This window comes from Rattus norvegicus, chromosome 13 (genome assembly GCF_021556685.1).
Source record: "Rattus norvegicus strain SHRSP/BbbUtx chromosome 13, alternate assembly SHRSP_T2T, whole genome shotgun sequence".
NCBI classification, from domain to species: domain Eukaryota; kingdom Metazoa; phylum Chordata; class Mammalia; order Rodentia; family Muridae; genus Rattus; species Rattus norvegicus.
In genome coordinates this window covers 32,939,920-32,948,850 of record NC_141546.1, presented here as the reverse complement: position 1 = coordinate 32,948,850, position 8,931 = coordinate 32,939,920, and the positions used below count along the sequence as shown (strand labels likewise).

The 8,931-nt window shown below is 47.7% G+C and overlaps 1 long non-coding RNA gene across 1 annotated transcript; it reads left to right on the top strand.

The window, feature by feature from the left end:
* Positions 1-2,378: 2,378 nt before the first annotated feature.
* LOC148001575 (uncharacterized) lies at positions 2,379-8,368 on the top strand. Its single transcript, XR_015636333.1, has 4 exons — positions 2,379-2,553; positions 4,939-5,108; positions 5,989-6,107; positions 6,611-8,368. It is a non-coding gene; the product is annotated as an uncharacterized LOC148001575 (long non-coding RNA).
* The last annotated feature ends 563 nt before the right edge of the window (positions 8,369-8,931 follow it).

The window sequence follows — 8,931 nt, the reverse complement described above, 5'->3', positions numbered from 1 at the left end:
GGGCTGAAGGAAAGGCTTAGGAGAGAGTTGCCGGTCTTGTGACTCAGCCCCAGGCCACAATGGAGTCTGGCCCTGGCCATCCCTGCCTCCCACCTGGCATGGCCAGAGGCCTGGAGGTACTCCAGCACCGTTAGTCATTCTGCTGCATGGCGGGCAGATTGCCCGTCCCCCGCTGCAGGTGAGAACACGGCTCAAGCACTGCCTCTGGCCTCAGTTACTCACTTCCTCTGGCTCTGTAGTTCTGTGTCTGTCAGGGCTCCTGGGTGGGGCTGAGCAGCACGGATCTTCCTGCGCCCTCCCAAACCCCACCGGTCTCTGACATTAAATGACTTGAGGCTGGGCCTGCTGTACTCTGTGGAGAACTGTGCCTGCCATTACACCACGTTCTTAGACCAACAAATGCTGCTCCAAACACACAGCTTTGCAGAGATCTTCTTATGCGTTTGGGTTTTTGCTCTTATGGAAACATAATGTTCCCTTTTGGAAAACAGACTTTTCCTGTTTCTTGTCATCGTCCCTTAACGTGGCAGTACAAAATTAGTACTTTTTGGTTTGCTTGTTTTTTGAGGCAGAGCCTCACTCTGTAGCCCGGAGCTGACCTAGGCTCATATGCTAAACTCACAGAGATCCTCCTGGCTGTGCCTCTCCAGTGCTGGAGTTAAAGGGATGTGCTACCACGCCCTGCCCAATTACTTCTTTAAAAAATTATTATATTTATTAATATATTTTGTGTGTGGGTAGGGGGAGCAAAGGACACAACTGCCACTGCCTGTGAGTGAGTGTACGTGCGTGTGTGTGTGTGCGTGCGTGTGTGTATGTGCGTGTGTGTATGTGCGTGTGTGTATGTGTGTGTGTGTATGAGCGTGTGTATGTGCGTGTGTGTGTATGTGCGTGTGTGTATGTGCGTGTGTGTGTATGTGTGAGTGTGTGTGTGCGTGTGTGTGCGTGTGTGTATGTGTGTGTGCATGTGTGTGCGTGTGTGTGTGTGCGTATGTGTATGTGCGTGTGTGTGTATGTGTGCGTGTGTGTGTGCGTGTGTGTGTGCGTGTGTGTGTGCGTGTGTGCGTGTGTGTATGTGTGCATGTGTGTGTGTGCTCGCACGCGTGCATACGTGGACTACCCTAGGGAGTTGGTTCTGTCCTTTCACCCTGTGGGTCCTGGGATCTAACTTAGGTGCTCAGTCAGTGCCTTTACCTGGTGAGTCTTCTCGCTAGCCTCCAACATTACTAGTTCTTTGAGCCGTACTGTCTGATGGCTTGATCTTAAATACCACTGTTTAAGGGCTGCAGACAAGTTCAGTGGTCAGTGCTCCTGGAAAAGACAAGTCAGTTTCTAGCACCCATGTAGGGAGCTCACCACTGCCTGTACCTCCTTCAGCTCCAGGACATCTGATGCCCTCTTTGGCCTGCTTGGGCACCCACACCCATGCGGAACACACACACACACACACACACACACACACACACACACACACACACATACACAATTTAAAATAAACTTTCCTAAGGCTTAAAAATTACTGTTCAAAATGCCTTTCACAAAGAAATTTTATGAATTTTGGGACTGGGTCGGAATGTCTAACAACTTCTGGAGTGGCTCAAACCACACCTCTTCCATTTCATAGTCTTTATTTGTGTGAAGTAGCATTCTCAGCACTGACAAAAATCAGCAAAATCAAAATGCTGATTAACTCTGGAAAACATTGACGATATCTTTGTCCTATTGAGTAAAAAAATATTCAAAATTTAATTATTTTAGAGGGAAGAGAGAGATTTTATTTATCTATTTCATTTTAATTCTGATGCAAAGTCTCAAGTATTCCAGGTTGACCCTGAACTCACCGAGCAGCCAAGGATGAACTTGATTCTCCTCCCTCTGCTTCCTAGACGCTGAGATTACAGGACTACATGACCACATCCAATTTATGTGGAGATCAAACCCAGGGTTGCATGTGTCCTGGAAAGAGCAATATCAAATGAATTATACCCCCAGTCCAAGTGCGTGAGAGTGAGAGTCACAACTGAACCCAAACCAACAGTCTGAGGAGGACCCAGAGGGAGCACAAGAGACGGCCATGTGAGCCTGAGCCAGTGCCCAGAGAAAGGGCTTGACTGAAGACCAGGTTGTGTGTGAGTGTGTGAGTGTGTGTGAGTGTGTGTGAGTGTGTGAGTGTGTGTGTGTGACAGAGGGGGGGAAGGAGGGAGGAAGAGATCACAAAAAGCTTAACATGCTGCCTGGGACCCCTCAAATGTGCACAGCCAGCTCCTGGGCCCTGATGGCCCCACCCAGTTGCTACAGAGCCAGATCTTGGGTGACTGTGTCAGGCACCTTGCAAATATTTGTACAGTAACAACCTGGGCAAGTTTCTGTCTCCCCCTAGGGCTGGTCAGGGCGCCAAGGCTACAGGGACATTCCTCTCTTACTGTAGCAGCAGAGGCTCTGGCCCTATGTCAGGCATGGCCAGGGCCCCTCACGGGGTTGACCTCCAGGTTGGTAGTACCTGCTCCTGCTTCGTGAGTGAGTGGACAGTCGCAGTACTGGATGGGACTCCAGGTGCGTGCCAGTGGCCTGGGAGGAGGAGCTGAACTGCTCGCAACTCAAGTGGAGGCCAGAACAAAGCCAGGGCTCCATGGGAACATGGCCTTGTTTGGTCATCTTGCTTCCAGTGAGCAGCTCAGTTCATCTGACAAATACAATCAAGTGCCCTCCAGATGCTGGTCTTGCCTAGAAAACTGTTGTGAGGCTCAAAGAGCTCCTGTAGCTGCCACTGGTTAGACTGGAAGCCAGGTGGGGATTAGTGTGTGTTAGGGAGTGAAGCCACACTTCCCACGGAGCCCTGGGCTCACCCTCTTGGCCCTCATGAGGGAGTTGGAGGTGGGGCTTCCCTGAGGCCAGAGGAACTCCTCAAGCCTCTCTTCTTAGATCCATCGTAGCTATAGAACGGGTGCAGGGAGCACTGTCTATCAGAAGTGGAGCTAGCTGGACCGAGGGCAAAGGGCCAGAGTCCACCTGGGGCCTGCTTACTGAAGACTTTCAAGTCCACCTCTGTCACTGAAGTGCAGCCAAGTTCATGGGCAAAGAGCCCTGTCAGAGAAGGTCAAAAGTGCACGTTTTTATTTTTCAGTCTATGCTGTCTTTCCTCTGCTCTAATGGACATTGGTGTTCCTCCTCCTCTTCCTTCTCCTCCTCCTCCTCCTCCCATTCCTCCTCCTCCTCTTCTTTCTCCTCCTCCCTTCTCCTCTTCCCCTCCCTCCTCTTCTTCTTCTCCCTCCTCCTCCCCTCCCTCTTCTTCTTCCTTTCCCTCCTCCTCCCTTCCCTCCCTCCTTCGATCCCTCCTCTTCCTCCTCCCCTCCCTCCCCCTCTTCTCCTTCCTCCTCCACCTCCCTTTCCTTCCTCCTTCTCCTCCCTTCCTCTTCCTTTTGAGCTGATCTCATGTAGCCCATTTTGGCTCCAAACTTCACTATATAGCCCAAAATGGCAGAAAACGCCTGCCCCTGCTGCCTGTCTTCTACCTGCTGAGCTTATAGGCACACACTGGTACTTACAGTGTTAGGGGATAAACCCAGGACCTTGCAGATGCTAGACAAGTACTCTCCTCACTGAGCATCCTCATCCCTGGACACCACAGTTCTTCATCCCACATTTCAGCTGTATGACAACCCACATTTAAATGTCGGTGCAGATGAACTCACAGGCCTCTAGGCAGTGTGGAAAAAGACCTTCTCTTTGGGTCGTATCAGCTAGGGCGTCTTGTCAGATTAACTGTCTGGGGGCTGAGCAGGCAACGTGGGAAGACGAGTGAAGGAAGGTAAATGAGCAGCTTGTGGTGCCCCAGAGATGGACCATGGAAGACAAAGAGAGGGAGGCTAAAAGCTGAACCACAGAGGGGCCACCCGACTGACCTGCTTAGGCCTCGTGTGGAATAGGATAGAATATAGTGTGCCTGGTGCCCTGGGTCACTCATAGTGGGATAGCCTGGGGACCTGCCAAGGGGGTGCTACCTCTCTGTTCCCCTGACTGAGGGCACAGGTCATATCTCTGCACATGCACAGAAATATGCTAAGATATGCAGGGGCCACAGAAGGCTGAAGGATTGCAATACTTCCTGCCGAGCAGAAAAACCCCAAGGGATCCAGTCTGCAACTACTATGCCCCTATTAGGTCCTCAGCCTCAGAGAACATTTGTCTGAGGATGGACTGAATGATCTGCAGCTAATGTTCTCCCAGGAGTGATGAAAGTGAGATTGAGTTCAACACACAACTGATGGGCTATCTCAAGAGTAACAAAGTAAACAGGATCCCAGATGAAGAATTCATTTACTGTACTACATGAGCTGTGACTTGAGAGTTGTTGCAAGCCATGATTTTGGGACATTGGGCTCTGCCCTGATGATGTTCAGACCTGACTCCTGCTCTTGGTTTCAAAGACTTTTAAAATTATTGTGAAGGTTTCATACAAGTATATATATCCTGATTTCGTCTCCTTTCTTGCCTCTCTCCTTCCATTTGTCCCTGCTGGTTGGTATTAATTGTTAACTCGACACAACAAGAATCATCTGGAAAGAGAGTTTCAATTAGGTATTGTCTAGATCAGGGAGTCATGATTCTGTTAACTGATGTGGAGAAGACCCAACTGTCATGGCTCTTCTTGACTGGCAACCTGACCATATCTGGAAGGAACAGAAACCCAAGTGGTTGGGTACACCAGTGAGGGATTTTTTTTTCTTAATTTAATCACTTGAAGTGGGATGACCCACTTTTAATCTGGGTTTTTTTTTTGGGGGGGTAGTAGGAAGATACACCTTTAACCCAGACCTTTTGAAGTGGTACAATCCACTTTAAGTCTGGGTCACAGCTGGTGGCAGCCGCTATAAAGGACATGGAAGAAGAAAGCCTTTGCTCTTTGACCACTCACCATGCTATGCTTCTTCTCCATAGCAAACCCACCTGGCATTAGAGCCGACATCTATGGGATTCTGTGTGCACCGGCACCAGTTGAGACATCCAGCCTGTGATTCTCGACCTTCTGTTGCTGGACAGCCATTGTTGGCCCGACTGGACTGCAGCCGGAGAGCCTTTCTAATACATCGCCCCCACGATCCCCCCATGTGAGTTTTGCTCCTCTAGAGAGCCAACCAACACCACTCTTTTGGGTTCGGTCCTGGACCATATGAGTGCAGTGAGGGCTCTGAGCATGGGGTATTCATTTCTCTCTGCTCTCCACTCTAGCTGTAATGTGACTAAAATTGCTTCAGGGTCCCACTGCCTTTCTTTCCACACAATGATGTACGGCCACCTGGACTTGCGAGATAAAATAAATCTTTTCTCCCCGAGGTTTTTTTTTGTTTTTGTTTTTTTTGTTTTTGTTTCGTTTTTGTTTTTGTTTTTTTCTTTTTTTGTTAGAAATTAAACCAGGAGAGTTCAGCCACGCTGTTTTATTTTTTATCATGTCATATACACAATTTGATGGATCTCTGTAAAACCCAGGAGGCAGACAGGAGAGACAATAGTCTTTCTGAGACTGGCTTAATGCCCTTAATAAGATTCTCCCTAGTTGTGTGCATCTTCTTGCAAACGACACAGTCACATTGTTCTTTATGGATGGACCAATTCCACTGTGTATCTACCCCACATTTCCCTCATCCGCCTCTGTTGTCAGATATGCTAGTTTCTCCATAACTTAGAAGCTGTGAACAGAACTGTGGTAAATGTGTGTGGGAATCTCTGTGATGGGTCGGCTTGGAGCTTTAGTTTTTTTGAGTCAGTGATGCTCAGGGGATTTAGGAACTGCTATTTGTCCTGTGTGTGTGTGTGTGTGTGTGTGTGTGTGTGTGTGTGTGTGTGTGTGTGTGTGTGTGTGTGTAGTGTATGTATGTATTTATAAACACACACTTGCATTTGTAGCTACTGCTCAATTTGCTTCTCTGTTGTTGTAATAAAACACTGGCCAAAAGCAACTTGTATAGGAAATGTTTCTTTGGCTTACAGGTACTGTCCATCACTAAAAGAAGCCAGGGCAGAAACTCAAGGCAGGAAGGTGGAGACAGGAACCATAGCAGTTCATGGAGGAATGCTGCTTCCTAGCTCCCTTCCCCTGGGTTGCTCAGGTACCTATCTTATACTGCCCAGGCCATCTACCTAGGGATGGCACCGCCCATAGTGGACCTTTCTGTATCAATTAGCAGTTAAGAAGGTACTTCATAGACACGAACTGGTCAATCTGATCTAGGCAATTCTTCGATTGATTTTTCCCTCGTCCAAATGGACAACAAAACTAACCAGGGCAGCTGTTGTTCCAAGTCTTAGGTTCCAAGATCACTTTTAAAAAATTCCAAGTGCCACTATGGGCTGCCATGTGTACCCTTTAGCTTGGTCTCAGCTCTTTAGCGGTTTCATGGTCATATGGGAAGAAACTGCTGCAAGTAAAACCTGCTTGCCAGTGACACGTAGCCTTTGTCAACATTAAACTGTGTCATCCCTGTTCCTTAAAAAAAAAAAAAAAAAAAAAAAAAAAAAAAACAGAGAAGACTGGGAACATTTGCCATTGTCCCCGCAATTCAGACGCCTTTGCCTGCCTTTATTTTCTTCTTTTTTCTTCTTTGTCTACCAGATGAAAAGCCCATGACGAAGTCACTGTTGAAATAAAAGGATCAATGTGTCTTCTCAAAAAAAAAAAAGTCTTTTACTTTGACCCAACTAAGGCTGTCTGTGTATATCACAGTTACTCTAGACCATGGTCATGAACTTTGGGGCCTGGGAACTGAACTCAAATGGAGGGCCCCTCACCTACTAGTCATCTGTTCCTGCGGATGTTTCCCATGACCCCTGAAGCCCGCTTATGTACTTGTGGATGGGGACAATAGGTGGTTAAAGGAACCACTTGGACTGACTATACCAGAGCCCCACCTGATTCCAGGTGTCCATGTGTGCTCAGACAATGCTGGTGCCCTACCCTTGCCCAGCATGACTTTTCCAGGGTGGGAATGCTCTCTGTGCTGCCGCTCCCAAGTGGAATACCACATCACAACACTGGATTGAAGAATGGAGGCTGAAGCCCACAGTGGTTGGTCAGACCACCCGCCTGGCCGAACTCATATGTAAAAATTCAGGCCTGGTGGTGTTCCTGTAATCCCCAGGCTGGAGAGGTGGAGTCAGGAGAAGAAGCTGTCAACACTTGAGGCTGACCTCTGACCTCCACATGCATAGTTGTGTTCACCTAATACCAGAAGTCTTGGGGTCTCCAGACAGCCTAAATTTGATGCGATTCTGCACCCTGCTTAGAATCTTCCCCTGCTGGGACTCAGGCAGTTTTGAGGCTCCTGGGATTACACAACATGCCTGAGCCATATGAACATGCATGCCTATGCACCATTTCCTATCTTCGGAGTCGGGATGCCAAGGTTCGCTGGTCCCTTGAAGACATTAGCCCAATTGTCAGTCTCAACTCCCCTCCACCCCCATCTCTCTCTGGGGTGTGTGTGTGTGTGTGTGTGTGTGTGTGTGTGTGTGTGTGTGTGTGCATGTGTGTCTGTGACAGTTTCTTAGAAGCTGTCTACCTGTTTGTTGAGGAAGAGTCTGTCACTGGCCTAGAGCTCACCAAGTAGGCAAGGCTGGTTGGTAAACCTCAGGCATCCTCCTGTCTCTACCTCGTTAGCCCTGGGATTACAGGAGCACCACCATACCTAAATTTTTACATGTTAGATTCTGGAATCTAACACAGGTCCTCATGTTGTGTGATAAGCGCCTTCCCAATGACTGATCTGCTTCCTTAGCCCTAAAAACACAGGAACCGTATATGTATTTTTCCAGAGGAGCCCAAAGGAGGGGCGAACGCTCCACAGTTACAATGATGGATGATGGGGACCCACAGAGCAGCACAGTTAGGGACCATGATAACACACTGTCAACATCAAAGCCACTAATATTATGTGCACTGTGGGTCTAAATCACAGGTCTTTGCTTACTCAGTTGCCAAAGGGCCTAAGTGGCTCTCTGGTCCGTATGCCTCATCTTCCAGGCCCTCTCAGTAGGATGGGTATGATGTTTGATTTTAGTTGACACAATCCAAAGTTGACTGGGAAAGGGTCTCAATGAATGCCTGTTAGCACATCTTTAAAGCATTGTTTTGATTATGTTAATTGGGATGAGAAGACCTAGCCTACTGTGCACTGCACCATTTTCTGACTGTGTCTTGAACTGTGTAAGGGTGGGAAAATCAAGTTAGTTGAGTAGTAAGCGGCCATGCATTCATTTTTCTCTGCTCTCGACTCTGACTTGACAAGCTGTTTTAACTTCCTGTCACCTTGACTTCTCTGTGATGATGGACTTCAACTTGGAATTATGAGTTAAAATAAACCCTCTCTTCCCTAAGTTGGTTTTGATTGCTATTGTTGTTGGGATAGTTTATCAGAAATAAAACTAAGCCAGTAAGACTTGTTTATAAGCAGAAACAGGGTCCCCTCTGCATGACTCTGATTTATTGGATCAGTGATTACATATCCTCTATTAGAGCATTCTGCTTGACTTTCCTGGGAAGACAGTATGGAAATCAGTGGATCCTCTAGAACTCTTACAGAGAAACACTGTGAAATGTGCTTTGACTAAGAACATTAAACTGGGCTAAGGAAAGTTCTTGCTCCACAAGCAGGAGGGCACAAATTCACTCCTCAGTATCCACATAAAGAGCTGGGTATGTGGTGTGTGCTTATAATCTTAGCCCTGGGTAGGTATGTGGATCTCACCTGCCAGTCAGCCTAGTCTACTTGATGAGTTCCAGGCTAGTGAGAGATCCTGTCTCAAAAACAAACAAACAAACAAACAAAACAAACCCAAACAACAACAAAATCCTCCTTGGCTCACCAAGCTGGACTTAGGGTGAAAGGTTTTTTGGCATCAAGAAATGACACCCAGTGCTGACTATGGCTTCCCAAT